The following is a 13,522-nucleotide window of genomic DNA, read 5'->3' on the forward strand; positions in this document are numbered from 1 at the left end:
TGCTTTAGCCATTTAATTCTAAGTTTGTTCTCTTATGATCTGACAAGATATGGGAATTCAATTAATTTTTCTTTGGACAGAATATCCATGTGACATAGGATATGTTCTATTTTGGAAAATCTTCCATGAGCTGCTGTGAAGAATGTATATACTGACGCTGAATGTATATTCTATACATGTCTGTTAGGACTAGGTGGTCAATGTAGTTATTTAGGTCTGCAGTTTCTTGGTTGAGTTTTTCCTTGGATGACAATGATTTGTTGAGATGTGTTTTTAGGTTAAGTAATATTTGGTTGATGAAGTGGTATGCTCCAGGATTCAGGGTTTTGATATTTAGACTCTACATATCCTACTAATGTAGAGCTGCCATTATCAGTATGTAATGTCTCTTCTAACTAATTTTAATTTGAATTCTATTTTATCTTATGTTAGTAATTCTACTTCAGCCTGTTTAGGGTATCCTCTGCTAGAATTCTGTAATATGTTTCCTATCCATTTTGTTTCCTGCTCTTCTCCTTGATACCTATCTCCCCCATGTTTTATCTTCTAACTGAATCTTGAAGATCCTGCAAGATCGTTTCTTATTTCTTTGATTGGTTCTAAATGATTATCTCTTCTTTCCTGTTAGACCTATTCAGTCTTTGATGCTTGAGATTATCTTCTATGTAATCTATTCTCTGTGGAGAGATTCTTCATAGTTTTTTATTTATCTGTCTTCAAAACGGTCACTTTATATGGCTTTTATCTTTATTAAGGTTTTGTTTTTGGGCTTGTGTGGACTTTCTTTACATCTTTTCTTTGAATAGGGGGGTTGGGAGTTGGTCTTTTAACTGTGTCTTCTCTCATAAGTTTTAACTAGACATCTATTTTTTCCTAGGACTCCCTTGCCTTCTCAGAATTTACTTATCTTTCTCTTTGTAGTCTCCCTGAATTATTTTGCTAATATTTGGTTGGTCTCATCTTGTTCACAAATTTCCTTGTAGAGGTTTTGTATCTTTTCGGTAATCACATTTTTCAGCACTATTTGTAATGTATTTTGAAAACTACCTTCTATGTCCTTGATTGCCTGTTGTAATGCCTGCTTATTTACTGTGTGAATTACACTACCTTGACATCACTTTTTTTGTATTTTTCTGATTGGTTCTGTACATTTGAAGGATGTCGTGGCTTTCATTTAGAGCATCTATGATCTTAATATTTGACTCTCTATGTTCTTGGTTGATTTGCCAGGTGTTGGTATAGACTTCTCTTATGATTTTCTGGAATTATGTTTTTGTCTAGCCCATTAAGTGTAGGAGGAGAGATCAGTTGTGGTGAGATGTTGTCATGTTAATACTTGTGGTTCCAATGACAGTTTGAGCTGTCCAGTGGTAAGGTGAAGTGTGTTTGTGTTTGGATGTGGCTGTCTCTGTCCCTGATTTTTTTCTCATGTGGCCCTTTTATTTCCACCTGCAGCTCTGCTTTTGAACATGTTCCCCCACCACAGTCACAGCAGTCACCTGACTAGCTGGGTAACTTTTCATAGATTTGTGTTTTTTTGTGATGATAATATAAAATCTTTTTATGTATTGTGGATCTATATATAATTATAGCTGACTTGCTTTGACCTTCTAGAAGTGGAGTACCTGCTAGGACTCTAAATCTCTGTTTCATTAGATAGAGCTAGGGTAATTTTCTGTTGTTTCTCTGCCATTATTTTTCCACTTCCTCAGGTTCAGTTTTTATTGTGGAGTTTTTCACCTAATTTTGGGTATGCGATGGTTGTACCAGGTTATTTTCTTTTTTTCTGTTTTTGTTACTTTGAAATAGTGATTTCAGCCTTGTATGAAGAGACAGTAATAATATGAATTGTAAGTTATTACATCGAATGAAAGGGAGCAGACATTTTAACCTATTTGCTATAAATGCATTAATATTAAGCAAAGCTAATAAAAATGATTACTTCTTTACTCTTCAGAGGATGAGTATAGTACTCTTGGATATCTTGTAGGAAAAGAAATTGGACTCATTACAACTGATGCCTTACATTGAAATTACAGACTAAACTTTCTTTCTTTTCATTTCTTTCATAATAGTATTGCAATATCATAATACCTGAATGTTGATTTGTTTTCCTCTGCTATTTTCAATTCCATTCTTCATCCATTAGGAATCCAGGTCTTTGAATGACCAGTTCTTTAAAATACCTATATTGCTTATACTATTTTTTGAATCTCAGTAAAATAAATATGAATTTATGTCTGAGTCTCATCGTTACCTACATTCATGTGAAATGTATGCAGTCTCAAGCAAGGAAACTGACTATTTTACTCTTTTCTGTTATTTAATCTAATCAATAAATTTTTTCTCTTCAGCAATATGTTCTCACCTTTTAGTGTTGATTTTTTCTTTTTTCTTTTTTCTTTTTTTCTGTTTGTTCTCACCTTTTATATTGCTCCAGTGAACATGATGTATTTCCAGTACTTTTATAGACATACATTTAAAGTTTTGAACATGGAGACAAGCCCCCTCCATTATTTCTTTAAAGTAACCCTTTGAGACTCTTTTAGATATAAAAATTAAAAAGTTCAATGCTCAGGTTTATACATGAATACTCTAATGGTTCAGTCAATTAGAAACAACAACTACAATACCACAATAATTCTTAAAGGCACCAAAATATTATTGTTAATGAATTAGAAAATGACTAGTCAAAACAAAGTTTATATTATATTTGAAAGCTAAAAAATGAAAATTACACTCAGATTTACTGTCAATATCCTATTTCCAAGAATACATTTTTCAGCAATCCAGGAAACAAAAAAATAAGGGTTTGTCACAGAATGAAAGATGTAAAAACAGACTGTATTTGCTTAAGATGATAAGTATATGCAAATCATTTTAATTTTTTCAAAGATACTATAAAATTTCATAAGAGGATTTGTGATCAGAAGTGATAGGTAAGCAAAGTAACTGGAAATCTGTATATGGAAATTTTGCTTTCAATAGAGGAAGACAAGTTTCACTAAATGAACCTATAGAAGATGATTTTGTATCTGCAACACACATCCAGTATTTTACACTGTAGACATATTCTGATTCTCTTCCCTCAGTTCCTGTTCAATATTCTTCTACTTTCATGTTGGAGATTCATTGTTCCAAGTTCTCTTTGTCAAAAATATTTTTATATATCCTTTAAATGTAAAGGAGTGTTTGGCTTGGGACCCTATTTACGCTTGGTATTTGTTTACCTTTAATGTTTGCCATTTATCATCCCAGGCCCTCCTTTTGACCATATCAGCTAAGAAATCTGTAATTATTCTGACTATGTATCTTTTTTATATAATCAGTCTTTTCCGATGAGAGCTTTAAGCATCCTTTCCTTGATCTCTAATGATCCTCTAATGGATTATAATGTGGTGGTGGGTTGTTCTGTTCTGGTATTCTCCGTTTGGTGTTCTAAAGGCTTCTCTTCTCTGAATGAGCTTATCTCTTTGGATTTTTGACATTTTCTCTGCTAGAATTCTGTAATATGTTTCCCATCCACTTTGTTTCTTGCTCTTCTCCTTCTTGATACCTGTTTCCCCAAGTTTGATCTTCTAACTGTCTTGAACTTCCAGCAAGATCGTTTCTTATTTCTTGGTTTGGTTCTAAATGATTATCTCCTCTTTCCTATCAGACCTATTCTGTCTTTGAGACCTGAGATTATCTTCTATGTCATCTATTCGCTGTGAAGACCTGAGATTATCTTCTATGTCATCTATTCGCTGTGGAGACTTTCTACTTTCTTTTTGATTTCTCTGTTTTCTCATTGCTCATATTTTAGGGCTTCTCTCTTTATTAAAACTTTGTTTTATGTTTTGTGTGGACTTTCTTTACATCTTTTCTTTGGGTAAGAGTGTTAGGGGATTTTTTTTAGCTGTGTCTTCTTTCATATCTTTTAACTAGGCATCGTTTTTTCCCTTATACTCCTTTGACTTCTCAGAAATTATTTATCTTTCTGTTTGTAGACTCCATGAATTATTTTGCTAATCTTTGGTTGGTCTCATCTTGTTCACAAATTTCCTTGTAGATGTTTTGTATCTTTTCGTTAATAACATTTTTTAGCAGTATTTGAAATATAATTTGGAAAGTATCTTCTAGGTCCTTGATTGCCTGTTGTAAGGCCTGCTTATTTAGTGTGTGAATTATATTATCTTGACATCCATTTTTTAAATTTCTGATTGGTTCTGTCCACTTGAAGGATGTCTTGGCTTTCATTTGGGAGATCTATGATCTTAAAAGGTGACTATCTATGTTCTTGTTGATTTGCCAGGTTTTGGTTTGGTCTTCTATTTTCCTTTGTTTTTCTGGAATTAGGTTTTTATAGACAGCAGTTGTGGTGAGATGTTGTCATGTTAATAAATACTTGTGGTTCTTGCTGGGAAGGTGGTTCAGTGGTAGAGCGCTTGCCTTGCATGCCTGAGGCCCTGGGTTTGATTCCTCAGCACCACATAAACAAAAAGAAAAAAGGGAGAAGTGGTAGAGCGCTAGCCTTGAGCTGAAGAGCTGAGGGACAGCACCCAGGCCCAGAGTTCATGCCCCTCGACGGGACCCAAAAAAAAAATAAATGTGGTTCCAATGACAGTTTGAACTGTCCAGTGATAAGGTGAATTATGTCTGTGTTTGGATGTGGCTGTCACTGTTCCTGCTTTTTTCCCATGTGGCCCTTTTATTTCCACACTGCATCTCTGCTTTTGAACATGTTGCCTAACACAGTCACAGTAGTCACATGAATGGCTGGGTAATTTTCATAAATAGCTGTTTTCTTGTGAAGACAGTATAAAAAACTTCTTTTGAATTGCATATCTATATATAATTATAGCTGGCTTGGCTTGGTTTGATCCACTAGAAGTAGACTTTGTATAGGACTCTAAATCTCTGTTTCATTAGATAGAGCTAGGGTAATTTTCTGTTGTTATTCTGCCATTATTTTTCCACTTCCTCAGGTTCAGTTTTTATTGTGGAGTTTTTCACCTAATTTAGGGTATGTGATGGTTGTACCAGGTTATTTTCTTTTTTCTGCTTGTGTTACTATAAAATAGTGATTTCAGGCTTGTATGAAGAGACAGTAATAATATGAAATGTATGTTATTACATCAAATGAAACAGAGCAGACATTTTAACCTATTTGCTACAATTAAATTAATATTAAGCAAAGCTAATGAAAATAATTACTTCTTTACTCTTCAGAGGATGAATATAGTACTCTTGGATATCTTGTAGGAAAAAGACTTTGAACTCATTACAACTGATGCCTTACATTGAAATTACAGGCTAAACTTTCTCCTTCAGCAGGCAAAAGCTTCATTTCTTTCATTTCTTTATTATAATATCATAATACCTGCATGTTGATTTGTTTTCCTCTGCTATTTTCAATTCTATTCTTCATCCATTAGGTATGTAGGGCTTTGAATCACCAATTTCTTAAAATACCTATGTAGCTTATATTGTGATTTAACTCTCAGTAATATAAATATGAATTTATCTCTGAGTCTCATCTTGAGCTATATTAATATGAAATTTATGCAGTCTCAAGCAAGAAATGTGACTATTTTACTCTTTTCTATTTTTTAATAAATAAATCTTTTCCCTTTTGGAATATGTTCGCATCTTTTATATTTCTCCAGTGAACATCATTACTTTTATAAAAATAAATATAAAGTTTAGACATGAAGACAACCCCCCTCCATTATCAGTTTAAAGTAAATCTTTGGGGACTCTTTTATATATAAAATTTTAAAAGTTCAATGCTCAGGTTTATACATGAATAATCTAATGCTTCAGTCAATTAGGCAAAAGAACTACCATACCACATTAACTCTCAATTTACTTAAAGCCACCAAAATAGTGTCCATGAACATCACTCATTTTTCGAAAGTGACTGGTCAAAACATAATTTATATTATATTGGAAAGATAAAAAATCAAAATTACACCCAGATTTGCTGTCAGTAAAAAAAAAAGAAATGTATTAAATGTTAATTAAAGATGAACTTATTTCAGGTTCTAGGAAAAAAGGAAAAGCTGGGATATTAGAAGTACAATGTATTTCATAATATCAGAATAACTGTAATAATCCACTTACAGAAATGGTCTATCAAGATGGCTTTTCAAGGTTGACTGTGAAAAATGTTCATTTCCAAGTCACCACCATAAAGCAGATCACATCCCTGGGGGCAAACTTTTGGAAGGAAGGTTCCCCTTCCTTCCTTCTCTTTTGATAAATCAAACCATAATATTTCTACAGTTGTGACCAGCCTGGAACACATTTTCCCAAGAATATTCTGTAGTGTAAAGAGGACCAACTATCAAAACAAAGGTGAAAATTCTTTTCTACTACAGAATGACTTATCTGGCTTATATTTTTTGTTATTTTCATTACTTCAAACACATGGATTATTTATATTGGGATTAGACAAGTGTCAAAGTATTAATGGAATAAACGTTCAGTTTACTTTCATATATCCAATATAATACAATTAACCCCTTATGGAAAATTAACTCCAACTGTAGAAACAATGTCAGGAATATAAAATAAGCCTCAATACATATAATCTGGCACATATAAACCAGCATCTACTCAGAAATTCAGTCGCTCTATAAATATTTATTTGGTACAAAATAATAAATATTTAATTAATGAATATGACTTTTGTCATCTGAAATACTCCTCGTGACAATAATTGTGTATAATTGTATAGATGTCACCTATACAGGAATTTAACATGCATTTAAAAATCAATTTTCCGCAATTTAAGCTAGATGAGAGGAGTAATATCCTCGTGTATTGTGTGGTGTGAATTTTACCACAGTGCTGAACCCTTCCACCTAATACCAAGAGTCATGTGCAATAATTTATTTCATGTTAAGATGAGTGCTAAGTGTAGAATACAATTTGAATTATTACATTAATTCACAGAAATGAAACAATAATGATATGTTATTTGTTTAGATTCTAATGCTATTCAATTTTACAATTCATGAAATATATTATTAAAATTAGTTTCACTTTCTTCTTTTCTATAGCTGGCTATTTAAACATTACATATTAAACATTCAATATTAAGAAATAAAAAATGAGTAACTTATTATTAAAATGATATATTATTAAATTGTGATTTAAATTATATTGCTAACAAATTGTGTTGAAAACAACATTTAATAGAATTATGGGTAATATTTTTTAAACTCAGCAGCTTGTTATTTGTTTCCTAATTGTGTCATTTGTTATTACTGGCCCAAGTCATCTCTTCACCTCGGTTAGTTTTCTATTTCATCTCTATTGGTTTGCTGATTGTGCATTTTGTTTTCCCTTTTTAATGGCTGACATGAGGCTGAAAATCTGTATGCTAGGTTATTACTTCTTATGTAAAAGTAAAATTACTGATCTCCACAGCTGTTGCCCCCCCTCATATCTCCTGTATTGCTGCTCACATATATTTTATTTTATTTTTTATTTAAATTGTATTGTCAAGATAAAGTACAGGGGGGGGTTAGTTACATAAGTAAGGTAATGAATTCATTTCTTTTATAACTTGTTACCCCTTCTTCAATTTTTCTCCCTCCATCCCAATGCCCCCCCAAGATTATTTCCAACATTTTGTTTTGTGAGTTCACAGTTGTTTAGGTTACCCATTTGTCCTTTGTCTCACCATGTTGTTTTTTCTATTTCCTTTCCCAAGTTCAGATCAACATAATTACAATACACAGGGCATCAAAATCCAATACAGTGACTTCAGGCGATAAACCATAGGTAGGGAAAACACAAATAAAACAAAAATAAAAACAAATCCCATAGTACATTAAGAACAACAACAAAGAACATGTATTGGAGTTTATTTCACTTGGAATCACCTTATAGTGTCATATGTACATAGCTTTGAGCTAATCTGCTCATCTACTATGGTTATCCTTGATGTACACAATAATGCTCCCCTATTACCCAGTAATCTCACTTCTGGGCATTTAACAAGGTGACCACAAACAAGGCTACACTAAAGCTACCAGCACAATTATGTTTATTACAGTAGTATTTATCCTAGCTAAGATAAGGAATCAACTCAGATGCCCCTCAGTAGCTGAATGGATCAAGAAAATGACACACACACACACACACACACACACACACAACAGAGAGATATACATACATGCACTACTATGCTTCCAGGGCTGGGAAGTGGCTCAGTGGTAGAGCACTTGCCTTGCATTCCTGTGTCCCTGGATTGGATTCCTCTGCACCACATAAGCAAAAAGAAAAAAAGCCGGAAGTGGCGCTGTGGCTCAAGTGGTAGAGTGCTAACCTTGAGCTGAAGAGGTGAGGGAAAGCGCCCAGGCCCAGAGTTCAGGCCCCACGACTGGACACACACACACATACACACACACACACACACTCACACACACACATACACACACAAAATCCTATGTTTCCATCAGAAAGAAAGCTACCATCTCATTTTTGAGGAAATGGAAGATCTTGGAAATAAATCATATTAAGTGAAGTAAGCCAGACTTAAAGAAACATAGGTCCCATGGTTTCTTTTATTTGTAATAATTAGTTTACATCAAGGATAATCTCATGTAGTTTAATTTGACATTTTGTTCTATGTTGAGCATGCAACATTATTGCTATATTGTTTGTTATTATTTCTACAAATAGGCAGGAATATTTAAAGAATTACGTTCATCTTATCCATTACTGAAGGAAGAACAAATAAAAGAGCAACCCCTACTCGGAAAAACAACTCGTACTAATTTAGCTTCATTCCTATGTAAGGCCAGTGTTGTCCCCTGTATCTTCATGTTGTACATTACGACTCTATACCGGTTCAACCAGTATATCTACTATCTTCTACATCGTGACCTAAATGCCACAGTAATTCCACTTTATTTTACTTTTTAAAAAATTTCTCTCTTAATGTTTGAGGTTGGTTTGTGTGTGTGTGTGTGTGTGTGTGTGTGTGTGTGTGTGTGTGTGTGTTTACAAAGATCAGAGTACATTATTTTTCTTCATTTAGAATACATCTTTCAGGTCATTGTAAGTTGTGGCTAATGGCATAAGTATCTTGCTATTTTAAGAATGAAACAGAGAAAGATATTTGTGCATGTATCACGGTTGTTTTATTAGTCTGTAGTTGAACACTGAGCTTTGATTTATATATTGGCTGTTGTTGTGAATGATGTGAATAACAATGAACTACCGATATATTTGAGTTACCCAGAGAGAAATAATCACATGATTGGTGGGGCAGATGATATTTTAACTTTGGAGTTCTATAGAAAACTGCATATTACTTTCTGCAAGGAGAACACTAATCTGTATTTTGAAGAAGAGTGTAGAAAATCTCCTTTTCTCCACACTCTCACCAACATTATTACCTTTGTTAAAAGGTAATAAAGTGCCGGTTTTTGCTATGTGCAGTACCCCAGACTGGCCTTAGACTTATCCAACCTCCTAAATGCTTGGAATTAAAATCTTTTGCCACCACACCTGATTCCTTTAGTCTTTTTGATAAAAGTTATAGTAGTTATGAAGTAGTATCATAGTAATTTTGAATTACATTTCTCTAATGACTTCTGCTCACAAAACATTAAGCCAGCATAGGAGTTGTATTAAACAACTTTGTAAACTTACTGGCGATTTTTCAGGGCTTTAAGAAGAATATGTTTATTCAGATCTTTTGTCCATTTTTAATCTAGTTTCTTGTTAATCTCATCTTTAATCTCTCTATACAAAATCAATAATTAATTCAAAGTAGTAGAAAGGAAAAATATTAAGCAACTCCTATCATTTTCAATTATCAATAGCATGATATTTCTTAATCATTTTCTGTTGACGCTTGAGACTATATAACTCAATTTATTCAGACTTTTTGCAAGGCTGTATGTGTTTTATTTATTTTACATTGATTGTTCTTTCCAAAGCCTGTGTGTCTAATTTCCCTTGGTTTCTTTCAGTCTCAATTAGTTGAGGTGTCAAATGAAGAATAAATGGAAGGAAACAAACAAAAAAATAATATAGTTCATCTCATCTGATGATACCTCTACAAGAATGAGGAAAGAGTTGATCCAAGGACCTATGATAGGACATCAAAAAGAGAATTCATTTTTCTAGGTCTTTCTTATCTTTGTGATGTAATTTAAATAATGTAAAACACAATTTACTACTAAGATACTTTTATCAGTTTTGCACATTTTCATATGGACTTCACCTCAGTCTACAACATTCCTTCATCATTCTGTCCCTGATATTTTTACACACACAAGACATAAGATAACCAGTTTGATTTACAGCATGAGAAGTTATCCACCTGGTTTCCTTGGAAGCAGAGCATGGTCAATAGATAACATTACTTCTGATTGCTCACTACATGTAATGGTTTCTGTAATACTTATCGCATTCTTTTAGTATTTTAAAAACTTCTGGCTAAACTCAAACTCATTCATAGACGTTTGTGTTAAGTATTTCACAAGATTTATTTCCCTTAATTCTTAAGATAACATTTTCTATAAAGCTAATGTTATTACCATTTTAGTGTTTGGAAAATTTGTAATTAAAGGCAGTAAGTGCATGGCTCAAACACACACTTTGAGCAAAGAAATGAGTCAAAGTTTCCAAAAGTCTTTCAGCAATACACAAAAGGTAGGTAAAATCTCTCCATTCTCTTACACTCTCAATTCAATATTCATATTTCCCAGAAATAATAGCATAGCAATTATTGCCCATGGTGATAGTTTTCTGTTACATTTGGTCTTCAACACAGATTGTGTTGGTGACATTGGGTTATCATGCACAGAGCTGAGCTTATAAGAGAAAAATTTTTTCAGTCCCATAGTTCCTGTTTCCTTTTTAAAAAGTACTAAAACTTTTAAATATTTTCACTTATTGTGTTAAGAATCCAAAAGAACGAAAAAAAATTGCATATAATCACTCCAAAATGCTTTAAAAATAAATGATAAAACGGGACCCCGTGAAGTAAACTTTCTTCTACTTTTAAAATTATTCTAAAAGCCTTGCGCTGGTTGGTCACATCTGTAAACGTAACTATTCGCCATATCAACACTGAAGCTAGAGATCTGTGGATAACAGTTGGAAACCAATGAGGGAAAAATAAATTCATAGGATTATTTTTCAAAAATTTCAATGAATTAGCAACAGGCCAGGAATGGAGATGTAGCTCATATAGTAGATCACCAATCTAGAGAGGAAAGGCCTAACAAGACTTTGAAGCCCTGATTTCAAACTCTGAGCACACCAACATACATGCAATTGGATGAGAACACACGCTCTTGCACACACACACACACACACATTCAAAATATCTTCATATTAGTGTTTTGCATTAATTTCTTTGTTAACAATATTATACGAGTAAAATAAAGGAAATAAACTCTTCCATCTCAGAACATGTTATAAGTTTTCTATTGTAAAATTCTGTACACAGGGGTCACATTTACATGAGCAAGGTAATGAGTACATTTCCTAACATGCATTGTTACCTCCTCCTTTATGTTCCCCTACCATCCCTTCCCTCCCACCTCTACAAGCACACTCCCCTCCCTAAGTACACTTCCCCTGCCTAAATTGTAAAGTTCATTTTTCATCATAGTGTCTTGTGCATCTCATTGTTATAATGGGTCAACCTGTATCCCTATTTAAGCATCTTGTTTTTTTTCCTTTCCCTCCCCAAATTAGAGGAACATATATACAAGGTGTGGGCGCACCAACTTCAAATACAGTGTAAACGGGTTATAGCATGGGGGAGGAACATATAAAGAAACAAAAAAAACACATCACCTGTTATAAGTACGTTAGAATCAATAACAAGCAAGAGAAAAACACACGTGTGTTCCTATCTTGGGTTTGATTTGCCTAATCTGGTCATATGTGCAAAGCTTTTAACCTTTTCTGCTTATCTCAGACATAAAATAGTTATTAAAAATTAAGGAAAACATAGGGCCTATGTTTCTTTGGATCTGGCTTACATCACTTAATATTTTTTTCCAAGTCTTTCCATTTTCTAACAAATTGGGCGATGCCATTCTTTCTGATGGAGGCATAGAATTCCATTGGTATAAATACCACATTTTCTTGATCCATTCATCTACTGAGGGGCATCTGGGTTGGTTTCAGATCTTAGCGATGGTAAATAATGCTGCAGTAAACATAGTTGTGCTGGTAGCTTTAGTGTGGTCTTGTTTGTGATCATCTGGGTAAATGCACAAAAGTGGGATTCCTGGGTCATAAGGGAGCTCTATGTGGAGTCTTTTGAGGAACCTCCATAGTACTTTCCAAAGGGTTGAATAGGTTTACACTCCCACCAAGAATGCAGTACAGTTCTCTTGTGGCTACATCCCCTCCAGCATCTGTTGTTGTAAAAGTATGGAATGGTTCAGGAATTTGCCTGTCATCCTTTCTCAGGGGCCATTCTAATCTTCTCTGTATTGTTCCAATGTTAGAGTACTTGATGCTGAATTGAGCATAGAACATTTTTTATATATAAAGTGTAATTTATTTTCTTAAACTAGACAATTCAACAAAAAGTAAGCTCAAAAGAATTGCCACGAAATTTTAGAACCATGTACTTCTTACATTAGCACACATTTAAGAATAAAGACTGACATGTCAAAAACAAAATAATTCCAGATATTTGTTGTTCAAGAGATGTGTAAGAGGAGGAATTCAATTATTTTATACAAGGCACCTGTCATAATGAACACTGAAGCAAGTGTTAAGGTTTTTTTTTTAAGTTTTAGTGTTTTAAACATATTTAATTTTGGGAATTTGCTTATATATGCCAAAACTAGGACTGTTTGGCAGGACATAAATTTTTTTTGGTGTGGGAGTCTGCGAGTTGGGCCTGAACTCTGGGACTGGGCGCTGTCCCTCAGCTCTTCAGCTCAAAGCTACTGCTCTACCACTTGAACCAACGTGCCAGTTCCAACTTTTTTCTTTTTGCTTATGTGGTGCTGAGGAATCGAACCCAGGGCTTCATGCATGCAAGGCAAGCACTCTACCACTGAGCCACCTACCCAGCCCCAGGTCATAAAACTTTTTGATAAAGTATTTAAGATTTATGGTAGCAGACATATGCTACTAAGTATGTACATTTCAGAGTTTATAGAAATTTTACTAATGAGAAGTTGCAAAGTCTTTGTGTAAAGGAGCAGAATAAAGAGTTAAGACTTTTAACTACATAGTTTCTATTAAAAATATAGGGCTTCCTTATTTTAGATGTTAGTGAGGAACAAATGATGATATAAACCATATACAAATGATGAGATGAGCCGTAAATAGTAATCTTAATGGGTAACTTTAAAGACTGCTCATAGCCTTTAAAACTCTTGTTGAACATCATAATCTTAGGCAGTTTTAAATGTACAGGAATATGAGAAAATAGTAAAATCTAATACGTAGTACGCTTCAAATACTGAAAACACTGGTAATTGTTTTGTTTTTCATTTTATTAATCATTAATATTTAATTATTGGTTTTGCTTATTTGT

At 33.5% G+C, this 13,522-nt stretch overlaps 1 non-coding gene across 1 annotated transcript; it reads right to left on the reverse strand.

Annotated features, from left to right (window-relative positions):
* Positions 1–12,393: 12,393 nt before the first annotated feature.
* LOC122099896 lies at positions 12,394–12,496 on the reverse strand. The gene has a single exon (XR_006146024.1). It is a non-coding gene; the product is annotated as a U6 spliceosomal RNA (small nuclear RNA).
* Between the last annotated feature and the right edge of the window lie 1,026 nt (positions 12,497–13,522).

This window comes from Dipodomys spectabilis, unplaced genomic scaffold (assembly GCF_019054845.1).
Source record: "Dipodomys spectabilis isolate Male_0828 unplaced genomic scaffold, ASM1905484v1 ptg000545l, whole genome shotgun sequence".
In the NCBI taxonomy this organism is placed as follows: domain Eukaryota; kingdom Metazoa; phylum Chordata; class Mammalia; order Rodentia; family Heteromyidae; genus Dipodomys; species Dipodomys spectabilis.